Source organism: Pseudorasbora parva, chromosome 22, assembly GCF_024679245.1.
Source record: "Pseudorasbora parva isolate DD20220531a chromosome 22, ASM2467924v1, whole genome shotgun sequence".
In the NCBI taxonomy this organism is placed as follows: Eukaryota; Metazoa; Chordata; class Actinopteri; order Cypriniformes; family Gobionidae; genus Pseudorasbora; species Pseudorasbora parva.
Genome location: NC_090193.1, coordinates 24,315,926 through 24,335,205, shown reverse-complemented (window position 1 = coordinate 24,335,205; position 19,280 = coordinate 24,315,926). Strand labels below are relative to the sequence as shown.

Genomic DNA, 19,280 nt, shown 5'->3' with positions numbered 1-19,280 from the left:
ATCTATCTATCTATCTATCTATCTATCTATCTATCTATCCATCCATCCATCCATCCATCCATCCATCCATCCATCCATCCATCCATCCATCCATCCATCCATCTATCTATCTATCTATCTATCCATCCATCCATCCATCCATCCATCCATCCATCCATCCATCCATCCATCCATCCATCCATCCATCCATCCATCTATCCATCCATCCATCCATCTATCTATCCATCTATCCATCTATCCATCTATCCATCTATCTATCTATCTGTCTATCTATCTACCAAACAAAATTGACTTCTGAAACCTTCTTTTCCCTTTATCACATGTTGAATTGTTGTCATTTGGCAGTAATAGCCAAACCCTAGTCAGTGTTCATCTGTCATGCTAAACGGCATTCATGCTAAAGGAGAAAAGCCAAGTCACAGTTCTACTGGCTCTAGTGCTTATAGCTCTCTATGCCACCTGCTAACATTAACCAATGGAGATTTATGCAGTGCAATTTGAGTGGGACTCCACATGGAAATGTACATGGCAAACAAAAAAGGGGGGTGATGTGGGAGAGGCCGCTGTATGTCCATAGCATTCAATTAAATGCAAATGGTTCTCTCTAGTGCTCGGTGAGAGGGGGCACCTGAGGGCTCTCTCATTCTCTCGATCTGCATCTCTCTCTCTCTTTCTCTCGCAGAGCTCTCTAGAAATGTCAAAGCTGTCACTCAGATGCTTCTCCGTCCTTTGATCAGCTATTATGCAAAGGGACATTTGACTACTTTCCATTGGCCCTAGTACAAAGCATGCCAAAGGGAAAGTTTACAGAAATGTTATCTCACAGAGGGGCTTCATGCATGATGGGAGGAGGCTGAGCATCTAGAAGATCACTGACCTAATGATGTTGTAAAGTAGAGCAATCTAATGCTAATATTGCCTATCTAAGCATCTGACAGCATCTGCCCTTTTTCTATGTGCATATTGTAATATGCATATCACTGTATTTTTCTAATCTGTTTTTCCATTTAATTGCCCTGCTGAATAACTGCTTGGAAAAAATGATAGTTAAACAGTCTGCTGACCTATTTCCTTCTATATCTGAACCAATTCCATCAGCTCCTATAGAAAACTTAAAATTATAAAAATGGTTAAAACTTTAACGTAAAAGCCAATAGCTCATTTTCCATATGGTTTCCTCATGTATTATGGATGCTGTTCCTGCATTTAAAGAGGACACCAACTTTAGTTCACCACCTATATGTGTGTGTGTTACAAGAAAAGAAAAGCTTAGACACTGACTTAGTGCAAACACTCACTAAACCCAACACATTACATCAGTTTTTAACCGTGGCATTAGGTCATAGATCTTATTAAGTCAGAGATACAAACGAGAAGCTTAGATTTATACGTGTGACTTGAAAAAAAATCCCAAAGAATGTATGTTCCTTGCATTTTACACAAATAGGGACATTTTTTATCTTTTTTTAATATTCAGTGAAATTGGCTGGCTAGGCAATGTTTCTGGTTGAAACTCTCTTCGCATCCTGGTAGCAATCAATATTAGAAGTGGTCTAAATATTTAAAAAATAAAACGTACATATATCTTCCGTGGAAGTCTCAGAGGAAAAAAAATCCCAAAATTTTCATCCAATCATTGCATTCGGTCCGCATGCAATGATAGGATGTCCTACCTGCCAGTCAACATATGTATTTAAATACCTCTGTGCACCCTGCTCAGGCATGCATCACGTCAGTGTATCAGCCGCTGCATATGCATTTTCTGCAGGCTTGATTTTACAGAGCCCCTGTGCCCTTTATCTAACAGGACTGGGGTGAATGGAAGTGGGAGTGATTTTTATTCCTTAAACCACTTCCATGAATAAGAGCCCGACTACAACAAGGATCACTGGAAGATGCTGGATTAGCACATGATAAAGAGGGAGAACGAAAAGCATGTGATCGGAGACAAGAGTTGCTTTTGTTGCCGTTGTGGCATACAGAGCTGCGTACGTGTCAGTGTGTGTGTCATCCTCCTAGGCTGCTGCTAAAGAAAGCAATAGGAGGCCTAAATAGCTATTAGTGTGCTAAGCTTGAAGGAGTTGCTTTTAAATATGCAGTGAAGAGAAAAGTCATGCAAAAACATGGAGACTGACACCATCACCAGCCTGAGACCAAATTTTGAGACCAAATGTTTCCTGCCATATGGTTCTACATGAATGACAGGAGTGCACATTTTGTCAGTACGCCTAAAAGCTTTATTTTAAAGCAAATTGTTATACATGTATGCCTTTTTCTAATTTCAGTGTTGCCATATCCTTTTTTGTACTCCATTTTGGGCATTTTTTTCATAGTTGCTAATAAATATGTGCACTCCGCCAAGAAGGAACATTCTCAGAATTTTAAAAACATCCTTAAAGGGTTACTTCAGCGATTAGCATATGGCTTTGTATCAGTAGAAACCCTGGAGTATATTCAAATTATTGTGCTTTCCCCCCTCATATCCCCCTGAGACAAGAGATTTATGCATTTTATTTCTGGAAAAATTCCTCCTATGACACACATTGATGATTTTTGCATCATAGGAGGAATATTTGGCCAAAGGCTAAAGACTACAGCCAGCAGAGGGAGCCATTTCCGCATGTTTTGAACCCGTGCATGGGGGATGGAGATCACACTCACAGCTCAGCTCGCAGCTACAGACACTCATTTAAACGGAGCTATGGTGAACCGTGCATGGGGGTTCACCATAGTAAGTCTTTCAACTTCTCAAATTAATTTCTATGAAAGTTAAGCTTGCAAAGGAATGAACTGAAACGCGCCAGACTGAACTCGCGTTGTGAATGTATGCCGAGAGTATAGTCGCGATTACCTCAGCTCTCATTACGAGAGCTCATTCAGATCATTTATCTCACTCCTGCAGTTAGTGCTCAGTGCTGTGATACTCGCGCGGTGACTCACTCATTATATTGAACACACACGTTCAGTTTTTAATTGTAGTGTCTTCTCCAACTCAGTCACAGTAATCAAGTTGGTGGGAAGTCACAGGGCAGTGAAGCATTCTGGGAATTGTAGTCTTTCATCCCCATGAGACAAAAATACATTTTCTGTCTTTTCACAGTCTAGAAAGCACCAAATTCAAAAATAATTTCACATTTCTACTACATTGATGACCCAGTTTAAATACAGATTCATCTTTCCAGCGCTGAAGTACCCCTTTAAGCTCTGGTAAGATTCTAACAACAAACGTTTCTCCAGTAGCGTGAATAGAACATTTATTCAAAGTTATCTGGTCTTCAATAATGTTCTCAAAATGTTAGCACGACAACTGTTTTGAACATCATAAATAACTTTTTCATAGCATTAGCAAAATATTCTTAGAGCACTTTTTGTAAGCCAGGCAGACTTCATTGTTTTTGAGGATTATTACAGTCATATGCAGTTTTTTTTTCACTTCATGGGCTTTGTGAGAGCTTAGCATGAATGCTAATGCTAACTCTCTAGAAGTCCTTGATTGTTGTATGGTTTGTTTTTCTCCTTTTTCCATTTGTCTGTCACATTTCAACTGAGAAACCTGTGAGTATGTCTTTCTTTTACTCAACACTTGCCTTTTACACGATAGGCCATTAAAGTGCCAGGCCTCTCAATCCTTTTACATGTCTGACCATAAAGATGGCACTAAAATGCCCTGGCCATGTATTTGTCTATACATCAATAACAGCTGGTTAGTTCTCTGCCAACAGCCACATGGTACGAGCATTCAGTAAGATTTGTGTGTCGTGCCCCATGTGAAAAAAAGAAGCTAACCTGAATAGCATCGGCTTCTGTGTAGTCTTCCTTCTTTCTTTCTTCAGTCTGAATATTTCTCATCTTCGCTCTAATTGCAGAAAGGTGTTTGGGAAATTATCTTGGCAAAATCCCCAAATGACAAATTAGTTTGCATTAGTGTGTGGATCCATCCAGATCCTTCCAATTACTTCCTGTATGTAATCAGACTTCTTACAGTGCCCTGCTGTGTTTGAGGGTTTCTCTATCATCGCAATGTTCGAGGAGAAAATAAAACATTTTATGATCTGTGGGAATATGCTGATCCAATTTTGGGCTTTTTATCGGAAATGAGTCTCTGTAAATCAGAGGAAGTTTAAGAAGGAAACTGTCTGCTTTTAATAAATGGCCTGGCCATAACTTTTCTTTGGGAAACAAGTGTATTGAAGAATATAATTTAATTTCTCGTTTAAATGGCTCAATGAATCAAATAAGAGTAGTGCGCTCGGAGGCAAAGGATGGCACATGAAATTAAATCGAAGCGGAGAAAGGTAGGAGTGTAAAATGGGGCGACGTCAACATCAGGCATGTCATTTAAATCAATGCGCTACCTATCAACACCAGCATGCCTTACAACCGCCAATGTAGCATCTCTCTTTACAGGACTGCTCGGCTTTCCTCTGTGGAGAGCTGTTAAATCAGCACACACTTTTTGATCAAATTTAGCTAAATGTACCTTTTTTATTTGATTGGTTCATTCTTTCAGCTACCAAAAGGAGCATCCATCCATCACATTTGGTTAGTTTCAGAACAAACAAAAAAGTAACAATTTGTACCCTTTACTTCAGTCTTCAGTGTCACACGAACCTTCAGAAATCATTCTAATATGCTGATTTGGTGCTCAAGAAATTAATATTACTATACATAGACTGTAAAAAATGTATATAGACTTAGTGTCAGTGATGTATCCCAAAGGATTCTGAAGAGCAGTTTTGAAGTGTAAAGTAAAGACAAGCTTGCCGTTGCCGTCTTGGCTGCGAGTCATCGCGTGTCACGTCCGGATAACTGAAAATAGGCAAAGAGGCGGGACGTGGGCGGAGCTGAGGTGACGCAATGACTAACAGACAGCAGGTAAATGGCTATTCACCTGTCACTTAAAGTGAAAACACCCTTAATTATGCAGAACTTTAAGGCTTTATATAATAGAAATGAATGAGTTGTAAAAAAATACACCCCCCTCATAGTTAACATGAAGGCCAAAATTAGCCGTATAGACCACATTTTGTACTAGGCTGCAAACATGTTTTTTCTGCTGTAAAGTTGGGCATTTAAACATTCTGCTCCCCTCTGGAGCTTGTCCCTAGTGGCCAGTTGATGAATTGCAGTTTAAGTCACTTCCGTATTGGCTTCAACAAAAACTGGGGGAGGTTGCTGCTTGTTACCATGTTGAAAATGGTTGTGCTGCTTGATATTGTTTGGGAACTGACACATTTCTTTGTGATTATTTGATACATAGAAAGTTTAAAAGATTTTTTTAAATTGTAAAATATTTTACACTCCCTTTTGATCAATTCAGTATGGAAGCTTGTTTTCGCCAAAGAATAAAACAATAAAAATATTATTGTGACTTTTTATCTCACAATTGTGAGATATAAATGTGCAACTGCTAGTTATAAAGTAAGAATTGTGAGATATGAACTCACAATTTTGAGTAATATATTACGCAATTCTGACTTTATACCTTGTACACTGTAAAAAAAAAACAAATCAGGACTCCAACTGAAAATGTTCTAGTGACTGATCACATCAAACACTTTCAGTTTAAATTCTGTGAATTAAATTACATCAATTTACAGAAATTCAATATGGCCATCTGAAAAATTAAGATGTGATCAGTCACTAGAAAATGTTCAATTGCAGACATGATTTGTTTTTACAGTGTAATTGTGACTTTAAATCATGTCGCAATTACCTATTTTTTTTAAGTCTTTGGCGGAAACAAGCTTCCATTTCTCAGTGCATCCTTACTGAATAACTAACTAATTAAATATTGCAAAGTATTGCATATAATTATTATTTTTATATTGATATTACCCTTTGCTGCTAATCAGACTACAGTTGCAGGTAAAGGAAAGACGGCTTTAGATCAGTGGCCATCATGTCGTATTATAGGGCAGATGAGAATATTAAAGCTGGTTCACTCACCTAAATATTTGATGAAAAATGAATTGCAGATGTTTGCTTCTCCATTCCCTAGTAAATTTCATATCTGCATTTGTTCAATCATGCACAAACAGAGTTACATAAGTTTGTTTACACTTTGGCCCAGAAGCTTAATGGACATGCGTTTGATGGTCTGCGGGGACGTAAACATGCATTCGGATAACAAACAAGTGCTACTGCTCTAGCACACAGAAGTCTCGCTGAATGTGCAGCAGCCCATCTCTTCCATTTTATCCATGCTCTTTGGCCACGAGGGGCCGAGGGGTTGTGCGAGGGCAGGGGCGCGTGCGTGCGACGGTGCTGATGGGGGTGATTAAAGGCTTCCATTCCTTTGGGAGGTGCAGGGAGGAGTGCCACTTAGTCTCTCACTGGGCGCAGATGGCCTGTGGCAGGCTGGATCATGTCACATGGCGCCCGGCGAAACGGGGGCAAGGTGTCCCCTCCCTGCTCTTCTCCGCTCGCCGTGTGACCTGTCACCCGCCATCGATGTCAGGTGTCGCTGCAGGGAACGGACTGCTCATTAGGTTTGCCTCAATTTCCTCCACCTTCCTGCACCGAGAGGAACAACATTCAATTTGTGTCACTCATTAAGCGTTTTATTCCCATCGACACTCCGCAGAGGGTCACACTGCGCTCCTGCTCGCAATAATGGGCATTACTCATCTTTATAAGAAAGATTTGTACCGTTCCCAGAAAGAAATGCCACCCTCAAAGAGAGAGGACGGCATGTGCATTAAGGTGAGAACGTGTGGCCCCAAGATGTTAACATTTATTCATTCTGAGAGACCTAAGTATAACTGTCTGCTGTCTAGGGAGGCGTTTAGCGCTGTGTCCACTTGGTTTTTATACAAGTGTGAACATTTTTGCAGCGGATACATTTAGCTGACTGGCTACCTTGGGGCCAGCAATGCAGCTAAAATCTTGTCTCATGCTGTATTCATGTGTCTAAAGCATGTCTTCTGGCTAAACCTGTTTTATAATTACTATGCGGTTATGGTCTGATTGGTTACAGAGTGTTATGGTTTCATCTAATAACATGAGAAGCTGTGGAGGGATTTTTATGAATTTACATACGCTATAAGATCGGCTGGTGTACTCTACGTATTTAAATGTCACATTTCAGTTAAACATTTTATGAAAAATGTATTTTTCAATAATCATTTTCCCACTAAATGTCATACACGAACGCTCTTATTATGGAGGATTTTATATTAAATGCAGCAATTATGTTTCTTATCAGGAAATTAATAGACGCAGTGGTTCACAAGAAAAAAAAAGAAAAAAAAAAGGCAAGTTCTGATATCATAATGCACATGCCAACCTTGAAACGTGACTAACGCGGTAATGGAAAACCCAGCCTGCCGAAGTGAGACTGGCCATCCAATTTATGGATATCAGTGTGACCATTATGACTTAAATGGCCTTGGCTTGTGGGAATAATTGCATTTCTATGGTTGGGCAGGGGCATGTCTGAATGTGGTTATAAACATGCATGTTTTCCACTTTGGCTCTAAAATAGAAAGAGATGTGAATGTTACGCTTGAGTAAGTCGTGGACTAAAATAGCAGCTCAGAAAATTCATGGCAGGATGCCATGCAAAGTATATGATCAACATTATGCATCCTGCATATATATAGGCAGAAAGTCTTATGTTTCCTTTCGGAAATGTCTGTCCTGGTAAACTGTTTTATGCTTATACTTTTAATTGCTGAATTTTGGACTAGAACTATTTGCCATTAACAGATGTAAATATATGCATGTCTGGTTTCCAGCGGATGGCAAGAAATATGCTCTCCATGGAAGCTGTCACTGCGTTTTGCTTAACAATAAGGATGACCTGATGGTGTGTGTGTGTGATGGTTTCAGGCTAGTTACAGGAGGTGTTGCTTGCTGGGATGACACTTTGTTTTACTTTCGTTACTTGTGTGTGTACATGTTTTAATGTTGTGCAAACTTATTTGCTTTTCTTTAATATTTTGAATACTTTTTTGTAGTGAATTCTGATTATGTATATGATACTTTTTTATCTACAAATATTCACTTTCCTCCAGCTTTGTGATGCACGTCCACAAGATGCTTTAGTCTTCGGTTTAGTTCACAACCTCCCTGTTCATGTTGGGAAGTTACAGCTTGATGTAGAAGTGTAGAGGAGGAACATGGTCCAAAAGTTGAAGGCTCGATGCTCTATATTTGTATTTTATGGTCCATTTGTGTGTGTATTCTGGAAGCCTGACATTGGGGCGGTTCTTGCAGCCTATATTAAGCGTGACCTTCCCAATGTGTGTGTCATGCGAGCGGTCGTGAACTAAACCATCTTGTGTACCAAAAAAGCAAGACCATAGTGAACATTTGTAGTTAAAAATATATACATTTGTATATTTTGTTTCAGAAAATGAAACAAATTTTCTCATTTAGCTAGAGAAGAATCGTGGGGTCAGCTGGGGTCATGTGGATCATTTTGAAGCTGCTTAAAAGTGGATTTTGGACAGTCAAAATTTGACTAAAGTTGTCTTTGTTCACTGGAGAAAAATCTTGGAATGCTTTCTATCTTTGTCGGAAGAATGAAAGTCAGCTAACACTTTAGAATACTGTTCCATCATTAATGAATACCTACACAGGAAAAAATGAGTAACGCACTTTTAACATTCTAGTAACTACTATTAACTGACAATAAACTCTGATAAACTAATTAGTAAGTAGTGGTGCTCAGTTGAATGTGGTTGTTCAATATTATAACCAGTAACTATTATTTTTTCATACCTCCTAGAGAACTACTAATAACTACTATACAGGTTCATAATTCATTTGAATAATGCATAGTGTAAAATTAATTCTAGAGTGAATATCCCTGTAGTAATGACTCAAATATTGCCAAATCCTTCAGAAGGAATTACTTATTATTTGGATCAGTATTCTAAAGGGAAAAGCATGATAACTATCTAGTTATGACTCAAGTCATTGTAAGCTTTTGAAGTTTTTTTGTAAGGTTTTGGATAGTAATGACTAAAAGGTATTACTGCATCCTTCTAAATAGGAATGACTTATTATGGGGGTCAGAATCCTAAAGTGATAGATCATAACCCACTAATGACTCGTGTTACCAAATCCATCAGAAGAAATTACTATCCAAAACCTTAAAAAGAAAAAACTCAAAAGCTTACAATGACTTCAGTAATTACAGAGAGTTATGTTTTTCACTTTAGAATACTGATGCAAATAATTATCAGATCCTTTAAAACACTCGAATCATGGGTTACCATAATCTTTACTTTAGTTAGTTATAAACCTGTATATTTTTAGTAGTTCTCTGGGAGATAGGAAAAATAGTTGTTAACTAATAGTGAATTAATGCATTTGACTATGCACTATTACTTACTAATTCATTGACAGTGTTGGAAAGTTACTTTGTATATTTGTATTTTATATATTTGTATATATACAGTTTATTTTATTTTGAATTTATTTAATAAATTCCAACATTTTCACTAGGGTTAGTGAATATATTGCCATGGCAAGTAGACACCTTGATGTCTGGCCAGCAAAATGCATAAATGCAGAAGAATGTCTTGTGCTCTGCTTTGCATAAGCCTTGATCTTCTATCATGTTGTCCTCTGTTTATAAGATGCTTCCTTTTAATTTAATATACTAGGGTATCTTATAAATAATTCAGCTGCATACCTTCTGATATTTCATGAATGCCTTGAGCCGTTGAAGCAGACAGCAGCCAGTCTGTCTCCCTTTTCTATGAAAGGCCATTCTACAAGGCAAAATCCATCTGTTCATTTAAGACCTGGTTTGTTTTCTGGAGCTGGCACTTTAATGGATGTTAATGACAAATTGTCCAAACATTTTGAAAAGCCGAAAAAATAAAATCTCAAAACACAATGCCATATTCACTCAGAGTCCCATTTTTTTTCTTTCTTTTGTTAATGAATTTCCAAGATGATCAGTTGCTCCGACAGTGCAGTCTTCTCGCTCAGCCAGTCTGATGCTGTGATTAGTATTAATTGGACTGAGTCAAAAATGCAGAGATGACCCTGACTAAGCTGCCTGTGAGAGCAATTAATGAGGAGAGATGCCTTAGTATTCACAACTGAGCTCGCTTGAGGAGACAGGAAGAGAGTTTACAGGACAAAGCAGACTATTTTTGTTTTTCTTTTTCTAGCGGGAGGCCTTTTTAATGAACTGTTCTATTGCTATAGGCGTGCGAGGATATATGTAAGAATTTAGGGGAAAGAATGCATAATGTGGTTATTGAAGCAAGTTCTTTTGACCTCATCATTAAGAAAGACAATGATTTATTCATCTAAAAATATTTTATTTCTCGCCTGCATTTTTTTTTCCTCCTCCGTTTTCTCAGTTTTTTTAACTACATTGTATCTTAAAAGTCAAAGGGATTTCTTTAAAAAAAATCTCTTGTTTGTACAGGCAAATGCATTTTTCTGTATGTCCAAATGAGTTCAGATGTAACACTCACAAATGACAGTGTGAATCAGACAAAAAAAAATGAGATTTGAAATCTGAAGTCATAAAGGATTTGATTCATCCAACGGCGAGTAAACAATTTTCCACAAAACAACTCAAAATTGTTTTAGCTTGCTGCAGTACAGGATAAGATTAAAAACTGATAGTCAAATAAGAATGATGTGTCATTGCAGTTTTATTTCTTCCCTTTTTGTGCTTTTTCTAAAATGACATTCATGCCTTTTAAATCAATGGCTTTTCAATTTGTCTGAAAACAACAATTTACAGTTCACAAGACATAAAATGTATATTAAAACTATTTATTATTATTCAGATATCTAAGGGGCCAATTACAACATTAAAAACAGAAGAAAAAAAATGCATTTTGGCTGTGCATTTACACAACAACAGCGGTTTGAGAGCAAACATTTAAAAACGGGCTTCAAAGTAAAACAACACCATTATCTGTGTAAACTAAAACTTGAATTTGTGAAAATGCACATACGTATCAGTCTATAGGACTGTAGTGGGATTTTTTTTGTTGCAAAATTACATCTTCATCCTGGCATAATAATACAGCATTTTTAATCGTTTTCACATCATGTTGGAATAGAAAGGGACCATGCCCAAACTGTTCCCACAAAGTTGGGAGCATGCAATTGTCCAAAATGTCTTGATATGCTGAAGCATTAAGAGTTCCTTTCAATGGAACTAAGGGGCCAAGCCCGAACCCAACAACATCACATCTCTCCACCAAACTTTACACTTGGCACAATGCAGTCAGGCAAGTACCGTTCTCCTCGCAAACGCCAAGCCTAGACCCATCCGTCTGATTGCCAGACAGACAAGCGTGATTTGTCACTCCAGAGAACATGTCTCCACTGCTCTAGAGTCCAGTGGCAGAATGCTTTACACCACTTGGTGATCTAAGGCTTGGATGCAGCTGCTCGGCCATGGAAACCCATTCCATGAAGCTCTCTACACACTGTAGCTATTATAGGTCTCTAGCTATTGACTCTGCAGAAAGTTGGTGACTTCTGTGGACTGTGCACCTCTGCATGCGCTGACCCCACTCTGTGATTTTACATGGCCTACCACTTTGTGGCTGAGTTTGTGTTGTTCCCAATTACTTCCACTTGGTTATAATACCACTAACAGTTGACTGTGGAATATTTAGCGGTAAGGAAATTTCATGAATTTATTTCTGGACTTATTGCACAGGTGGTAACCTATCACAGTACATGTTTGTAGATGCAGTCTGCATGCCTAGGTGCTTGATTTTATACACATGTGGCCAAAGAAGTGTTTGGAACACCTGCATTTAATTATTTGGAGGGGTGTCCCAATACTTTTTGCAATATAGTGTATATATAAAAGGTGCACAGTGTCATTCACACAAACACTAAACACCATCATCGTGTCAACACACATGACATTTGAAAAATGCAATAAACTTTAATTTAACAACATTACATGAAACAAAAAACCCCAATGTACATAACTGATAAGTAAAAAACTAAGAAACAACAGTTATTTCAATGAAAATACATCAAATGTATAGCCTGGATGTCAGCCGAACTTAGCCCCGTCTACAACATTTGAGGTCGGGAAGTTCAATCTGGACTTGATCTGTTGTGGAGTATCTATTCTCGAACCAGTGCTGTTCAAAACAATCAAATTGTCATGGCGGGCTTTATACGATGATGGACAGATGATCAACAGTAACGTAATCATTCATGTCACCAAAGAGCACTTGGGTGGAATTTGTTTACTAAATGGAGAACTTGTTCGTATATGCATTCACCTTTACTATTTCTCTCAAAAATGATAATTGTGTTGGTAAGAACTCTGTGTGTCCTTAAAATCATTTTACAACACCGGCAAAGATCGTTTACACTCATCTTCTTTTTACTCCTCCCAGCGTGCGGGCAGTTGAGTTCTGTTGAGAACTATGCGTCGCTCAACATACGTCACTTACTCCCTTGCTCTGATTGGTTGTAGGTCTATCCAATTTAGTGCAAAGACATCGCCCCATATTCACAGCCCAATGAAGCAGTATCAGACTCATATTCTGACTAGAATTGGAGTTTGATGACGTCGTGAAGGGTCATGCAGGGAATTCTGGGACTGTCAATTTAAATTTTCACTGTAAATTATACAAATACTTTTCACTTCCCAAAACTGTACATTTAACGTCATTTTACTGTAGTTACATTAAATATACGGTTAGATCTATTACAGTTATTCACTGTATATAGTACAGACACCTGTTTGCCAAATTTTTTTTTTCACTGTAGCATTTTTGCAGTCGTTTACCATTAAAATCTAAATTTCTTTGCTGATTTCACTACCAACCATCCAAAAACCAGTTCAATGAAGTAGCTGCTGAACTGGAAGATTTTTGCTCTTTACCAGTAAGTCTACAATGTATGTTGTTTGTTTGAGCTACAAAATGAAATGTTAATGGCCGACTGTTTGATAAATCTGTTCGAGTTGTTCCCTGTCACTGTTTGCGTTCATCATCATGCTGCAAGATGGCAGACTGATGTGTTTGCTTATTCACAGATATGCCCTTGAGGCTTGTGAGCAGTGCTCTGTCTTCACCTCCTTCTTCAGACGGATCCGTACCACTCTCAACACAAAACATATTCATTTCTGACAGCAGTGCATACTATATGCCTAGATGTAAATATGACGCACGATATACTCAGCCTTATTTGTCTTAGGTTGCCTGTAAGGCGGCTGAAGCCATAGAGCTACACAGAGGAGACATCACATCCCGGTCCTGTCTTTTACGTTGATTCAGTCTGATTTCTCAGCTCCTTTAGCTGATTTGTTTGTATATGTGCTTACAAAAATGCAGCACACAGACAGAACAGTGCGTCTGGGTGCATGTGTGCTGATGGGCTGTGTTGTGACAGTGGAATTTTTTTTCTTTCTCTTTCAGACAGATGTCTGTGATCTTTCCTGCCCTGAGTTCATCTGCCCTCTTCAGCGAGTACAAGAGGTGAAGTCCAACAGTCCTTTTGACCCTATTACGCATATGCTCGCTCACATTTGTGCACATCCGCACATACACACACGCGGCTCATTTGCCGTACAGCTGTTTGACAGCAGCCAGGAGTCGGCCCTTGCCCGTGGATGACCGAACTGAGCAATAGAAAGAGCGGTTTTGCTTTAAGTCGACTGTCCGGTCTGCTGTACATGCAGTTGTGAAATTATACACATCAAAAAAAGCCACTGGGAATCAACTTAATGTGGACAGACTTTGTGCACGTGTTATTAAAGTTGGAAATCATACAGAAAAACTATTCTGGTTCCTTAATTTTCCATTAACGATCCTTTTAGTTCTTTTTCCAAAAGTCTGTTATATAAAAATGGTCCAAACTAACCTGAACAAAAATATGAAGAAAAAAAACCCGGTGCTCTAAATAATATATATATATATATATATATATATATATATATATATATATATATATATATATATATATATATATATATATATATATATATATATATATATATATATATATATATATATATATATATTACACTGCAGTTTAAAAGTTTGGGTTTAGTAAGGTTTTTTTTTCTTTTTATTATTTTTATTTGATCAAAAATACAGTAAAAAATAAATAAATAGTAATAATAAAATTTAATTTATTCCTGTGATGGCAAAGCTAATATAAAGTCTTCAATGCCACAATATACATTTTTTATTATTAGTGTTAAAGACATTTGTGCTACTTAATATTTTTGTGGAACCCATGATTTAAAATAAAATCAGGATTCTTTTATGAATATACTTTTATTTGTAACATTATAAATGTATTTACTGTCACTTTTAATCAATTTAATGTGTCCTTAATGAATATAAGTATGATTTTCTTTAAAACTAATTTAAATTACATTATTTATATTTTATTATATTATTATTATATTTTTGTATAATTTAACACCACCAGTGAAATACTACAAACTCAAACTATAATACGTTTTTTTCATCCACATCTTAGAAAAAAATACAGATGTTTAAGGATTTTCCATCATTCAGTTATACTGTACTCTTTTAAAAATGGAATCAGTTCTGAAAAACAAACAGTTCAATATTCCCAACCCTATGTGTCAACATTTTATGTTCCGCTGACATAAACTTTATATTTCTTTTCAGGAGTTTTTCCCTTTGAGTCTCTCCAGATCAAATCCATTGGCTTTTGTTGCTATACATTTTTATCAAGACCAGTTTATTAGGGATTATCTCGATTTGTTCACAGGCCAATCCATGATAATAAAAGGGGATTACAGCAGCTAGATGGCAAGGACGTTTGTGGAATGATGATAAGTTAAATAAGAAATCACACACAAGTCTTAATTTGGTTTGAGGCTCATTGTCAACCATATGGAACGAGAGAGACGCTTGCATGTAGTAAATAGCACGAGACTGTTTCCTTTGTGCCAGATCAATAAACATAATCGACCCTGCTGTTATAGTCAAATGGGCATGTCTTTGCAACTGCAGATATATCTGCTAAGCAGCACCTAGGCTGTCTCAACTTCTTAATCATGGAAACATCTGCCTTCACTTTAGACTCATCTGTAGGGTGACGAAGGGATGCGCTGCATACATTTTCTCCCATCACTCACCCCTTCATTCTTTCCCTTTCTTCCACAGTCTCGCCTCTGTATCTCTTTTTCACACTCAGAAGCATCTGTTCTGTCACACTCTCCGCCTCATTAGCGATGCTAACACGAGGAGGATTTAACAGATGTTTATAACAAACCAGCTCACACTTACCTGCAGGAGGAAGACATTAAAAGCCCTACAAGATCCCAAAACTCCTTCTAACAAGACCACACAAGCCTCAAAGCCAGCACGAAACGATGGCATAGAGGGCTAAGTAGCTGGTGTGTTGTATTTGTATTTGCAAGGTAACCCTTAGTAATTGTTTGCAGCTGTACAGTCAGCCCCTAGAGTTTTTATTTTTAGAAAGCAGAGCCGTGGTAGCTTTTCACTCTTTCGATGGGGTTCTTGTCTTATGCTCAATGTGAAGTGGCTGTTGACAGTGCACCGTAGGCCTGGACAGGCGCCGCTGTCACCTTTTAAAGAGCCCATTCCATTCCAATGTTTTTCAAAGGCAATTATGAGCGGCCACCAGCGGTCAAGTGCATTATTCTATAGGGGAAACGGTAGGGAACATGTCAAGTAGGAGTGTTTGTGACTAAAATTTGTTCTTCAAGAGACTGACTGAACATATATTTATAGAATCATTTCTGGAGATTATGGGTTTTACACACACACACACACGTTTGTTTTTCTGAAATGTGGGGACATTCCATATAGACATAGTGGTTTTTATACTGTACAACTGTATTTTCTATCCCCCTACACTGCCCTGCCCCTAAACCTACCCATCACAGGACACAATCTGCATTTTTACTTTCTCAAAAAAACGAATTCTGTATGATTTTAAAGCATTTTGAAAAGTGGGGACATGGGTAATGTTTCACCCTATACCTTTGTCATACCCATGTCATTATACACATTTGTGTCCTGATATTTCACAAAAACATGCCACACACACACACACACACACACACACACACACACACACACACACACACACACACACACACACACGTCAATCTTCACAGTCAATCAGTTGCTAATCCAACCGATTTAATAAATCAGTATGATTGAAATCAGTAGCTCATAAGTTTGAGACTAATTAGTCTTTTTAAATAAATCATAGCTCAGTCATTAGTTTAATGGACAACTCACTTTTTTCTGCTGTTCTTAAACATAATTTAGCTTTTGAGCCACTCTTTGGATACCTTTCTCATTGCAATGGAGACATTCTAAAATAACTGAGCTGAACTCAAATAAATTGCATCTGATTTAGATTGCCTTTGGATCTAGATTAGATGCGAAGCACTATAAAGGTTGATTTAGAACAATATCTGTGAGTTTTATGGAATAAAGACATCTGAGGATTCAAAGTGAGCAAAGTGAGCAAAAAACTCATTGAGCAAATTAGTTTTTGGAAAAAGAATTCAAACCAAAAATTTGTGGTTTACAATCTACTACAGCACATTATTTACATTCAGCACATAAGGACTGTCGATCATGCTGAAGTCTTGCTAAATCATGAATTGGATGTAATTTAAGGGTCATGGTAGTTTTCGTTGAATTAAATGAAATACGCTATGCCACTAAATGTATTGTTAGGTAACAATAATCCATTGGGTTGGCTAAAGTTTGCCTTGTAAAAAGGGCATCTTGAGTACTAATATTTAAGCCACTAAATGAGAGGAACTGTAAGGATAATAATGTTTACAGTGATGCACTGTCAGAGACTGTAGAACTCCCTCATGCAAGAAGTATATATTTGCATTCAGTAATCATGCCCATAACAAAACACTGAGGGCTAATCAACATTGTGATAAACAAACTATGCAATTATCTTTCCAGTCTAGTTGTCAGGACAAGTCATGTGTTTAATTTCTTGGTATGACTTATTAAGAATTTATTCATTGATGTCTGGGTGCATTTTTATGAGCTGTCAGAATATTTTTCAGAACAAATTGGACTGTGTGATTCACTGTCAACAACACATCATCATCACCATGTCCAAACTCATTTCAGGTCTTAATTTTTTTTTAATATTGTTATGTTTGGGGGAATTAAAGATTTACTCTCTTTACTTTCTTAATGCACATTGCTGGCATCACTTTGCATAATACATTTTATTCCAGTTTTTAAAATGGTTAAAGCATAGAGCAACGTGTTAATGATCCGGACTGACGTCACGAAGTCCCTCAGTGCCTTTATTTTTCGACCCATCCGATATGTAACACCCATTTTTACAAGCCAATACATATTTTATGGATAAAATCAAAATGTTCCTTTCTAAAGGAAACTTTAGATTTGTGTACAGTAAAACAGGTTCACATGCCAACCTTAGTTTTAAAAACGTGCGGTCCCTCAAGTGCCAAATCGGTTTAGTTGAACTCTCTATATTTATGCACAAACAAGCAACAACCACAGGCATCCAATACGAAAATATATATGAGCATCATCTAATGTATTTATTACACCCAATCTGTCCTCATTGCACACGCGCTCTCTCCCCTTCTCTCTCCGAGCCGCATAATGCCCCGGACACCTGCCAACACTCTCACGTGTGTTGGTCCAGTCTTCAGGATGACACCCACACGCGCACGCTTCCTCCCCACACATGAAGAGGCTGAGAAGGATGATTAGCACCGTGATCACCCCTCAGGAGAGTGTGGAGGAGGACAACAACAATAGGCTCGCTGTGGAGAAGCAGAGCGCGCAAGCTTCTGCAAATCCTACTGCGACAGCGGCAGAGTCGCGCGACGCGGACATGGATAGCAACAGCAGGGAGGAGGAAGAGGAGGATAGAGGAAGAGAGGGAGGGAGAGTTTCTGGACGCTAATCACTTCAATGAAATTACAGATGCGTCTCCCCACATCCACACGAACGCGCACGCACACTGCGTTTTCCTTATTTTCGCAAAGCTCTGGCTTTGGAATTTCAATGCGACATGAAGCGTTTTCCTCCCTCTCTCTCACTCTCTCACTCTCCTCGGCAAAGCTAATGTGTGAGTCAGTGCTACTCTATCCCGATGTGCTCTGCATGCTGACCATAACTGCCATGCAGCGTGAGCGTGGAAAAGTCTCGACTTGTCAGTGCAACGCACAACTTGAGCTCCGTTTTAAACTGTCGACACTTCACCACACGAGATTGTGTGACACAAGAACACTCACTTAATCCGAATCGAAGAATTACGTGTTTAGGATGATTTCTGACAGGTTGCAGGAATCATTTTGTCCTTTCTTGTGTTAACACTTCTAGAAAAGCATCTGCAGTTTTCGTTCTAATGCAACGCGTAAATGTTTCGATCTCGAGAGAAATTGATAAACTTCCCTACCGTAAAGAGATGGGTCATTTCAGCATACATCTCGGGCTCTTGCTCTTCTTTGCTTTTTGTTGTCGTCACGTTTTTTTTTTCTTCTTCTTGTTTTCCTTCTTGACGTTAGTAAATCAACCTGTATCCTCTCTCACGACTGTGTAATAGCGCATCGCCTATGGTTTCATACAGACGCTTTGCACCTGCCCTAAACTCAGCTCTATTTCTGACACTGTGTAGGCGATCTACCGAGAACGGATCTGTGTGTTCACCGCTCTCTCTCTCTCTCTCTCTCTCGTCTCTCTCTCTCTCGTCCTCTCTCTCATCTCTCTCTCTCACGTCTCTCTCTCTCTCTCTCTCTCTCTCTCTCTCTCTCTCTCTCGTCTCTCTCTCTCTCTCTCTCTGCCCTTCCCGTGTAGCCCCACCTCCTCCTTTTAGAAGTCTCCCTTTCTTGCCCCCAACCCCTTTGCAGTTTGCTCTATTTTCCCTCCTCTCCTCAATTTCTTTCTCACAGTCAGAACAGTATATGAAACCTGTTATTTCCTTGTCACTTGCCCCCTTTGCCTTACTGGGCTGCTATAGTCACGTGCATCCTCAAAAGTGCAGCTATTTAAGATGGTCTCCTGCCTTCCAGCAGCTCTTTGAAAGACTGACTTAGATTTTGTTTGGTTAATGGTATGCTTTCATAGTCCTTGCAAAGACATATATCCATTCAGGTTCCACTTTCCTGTGGATGAGGGACGGCATATCTAATGGCCATATTGGATTGAGAACCACTCGGTTAGAACTTTTAAAAAACCACTAACCCGGGAGCAAAATTTGAGCTTTTATACGATTCCATTTGTGTGTTTTTGTGTGGTCTGCTCATGGCCCACTGAAGGTTAGGTTTAGGTTTAATCACACACATGTGTATG

At 38.4% G+C, this 19,280-nt stretch overlaps 1 protein-coding gene across 1 annotated transcript in view; it reads right to left on the bottom strand.

The window, feature by feature from the left end:
* lrrn2 (leucine rich repeat neuronal 2) overlaps positions 1 to 18,654 on the bottom strand; it is a 67,948-nt gene extending 49,294 nt beyond the window's left edge. Inside the window, exon 1 of the mRNA XM_067431278.1 lies at positions 18,388 to 18,654. The gene's annotated coding sequence lies outside the window, so the exon portion shown is untranslated. The remainder of the gene's footprint in view (positions 1 to 18,387) is intronic.
* Positions 18,655 to 19,280: the final 626 nt, after the last annotated feature.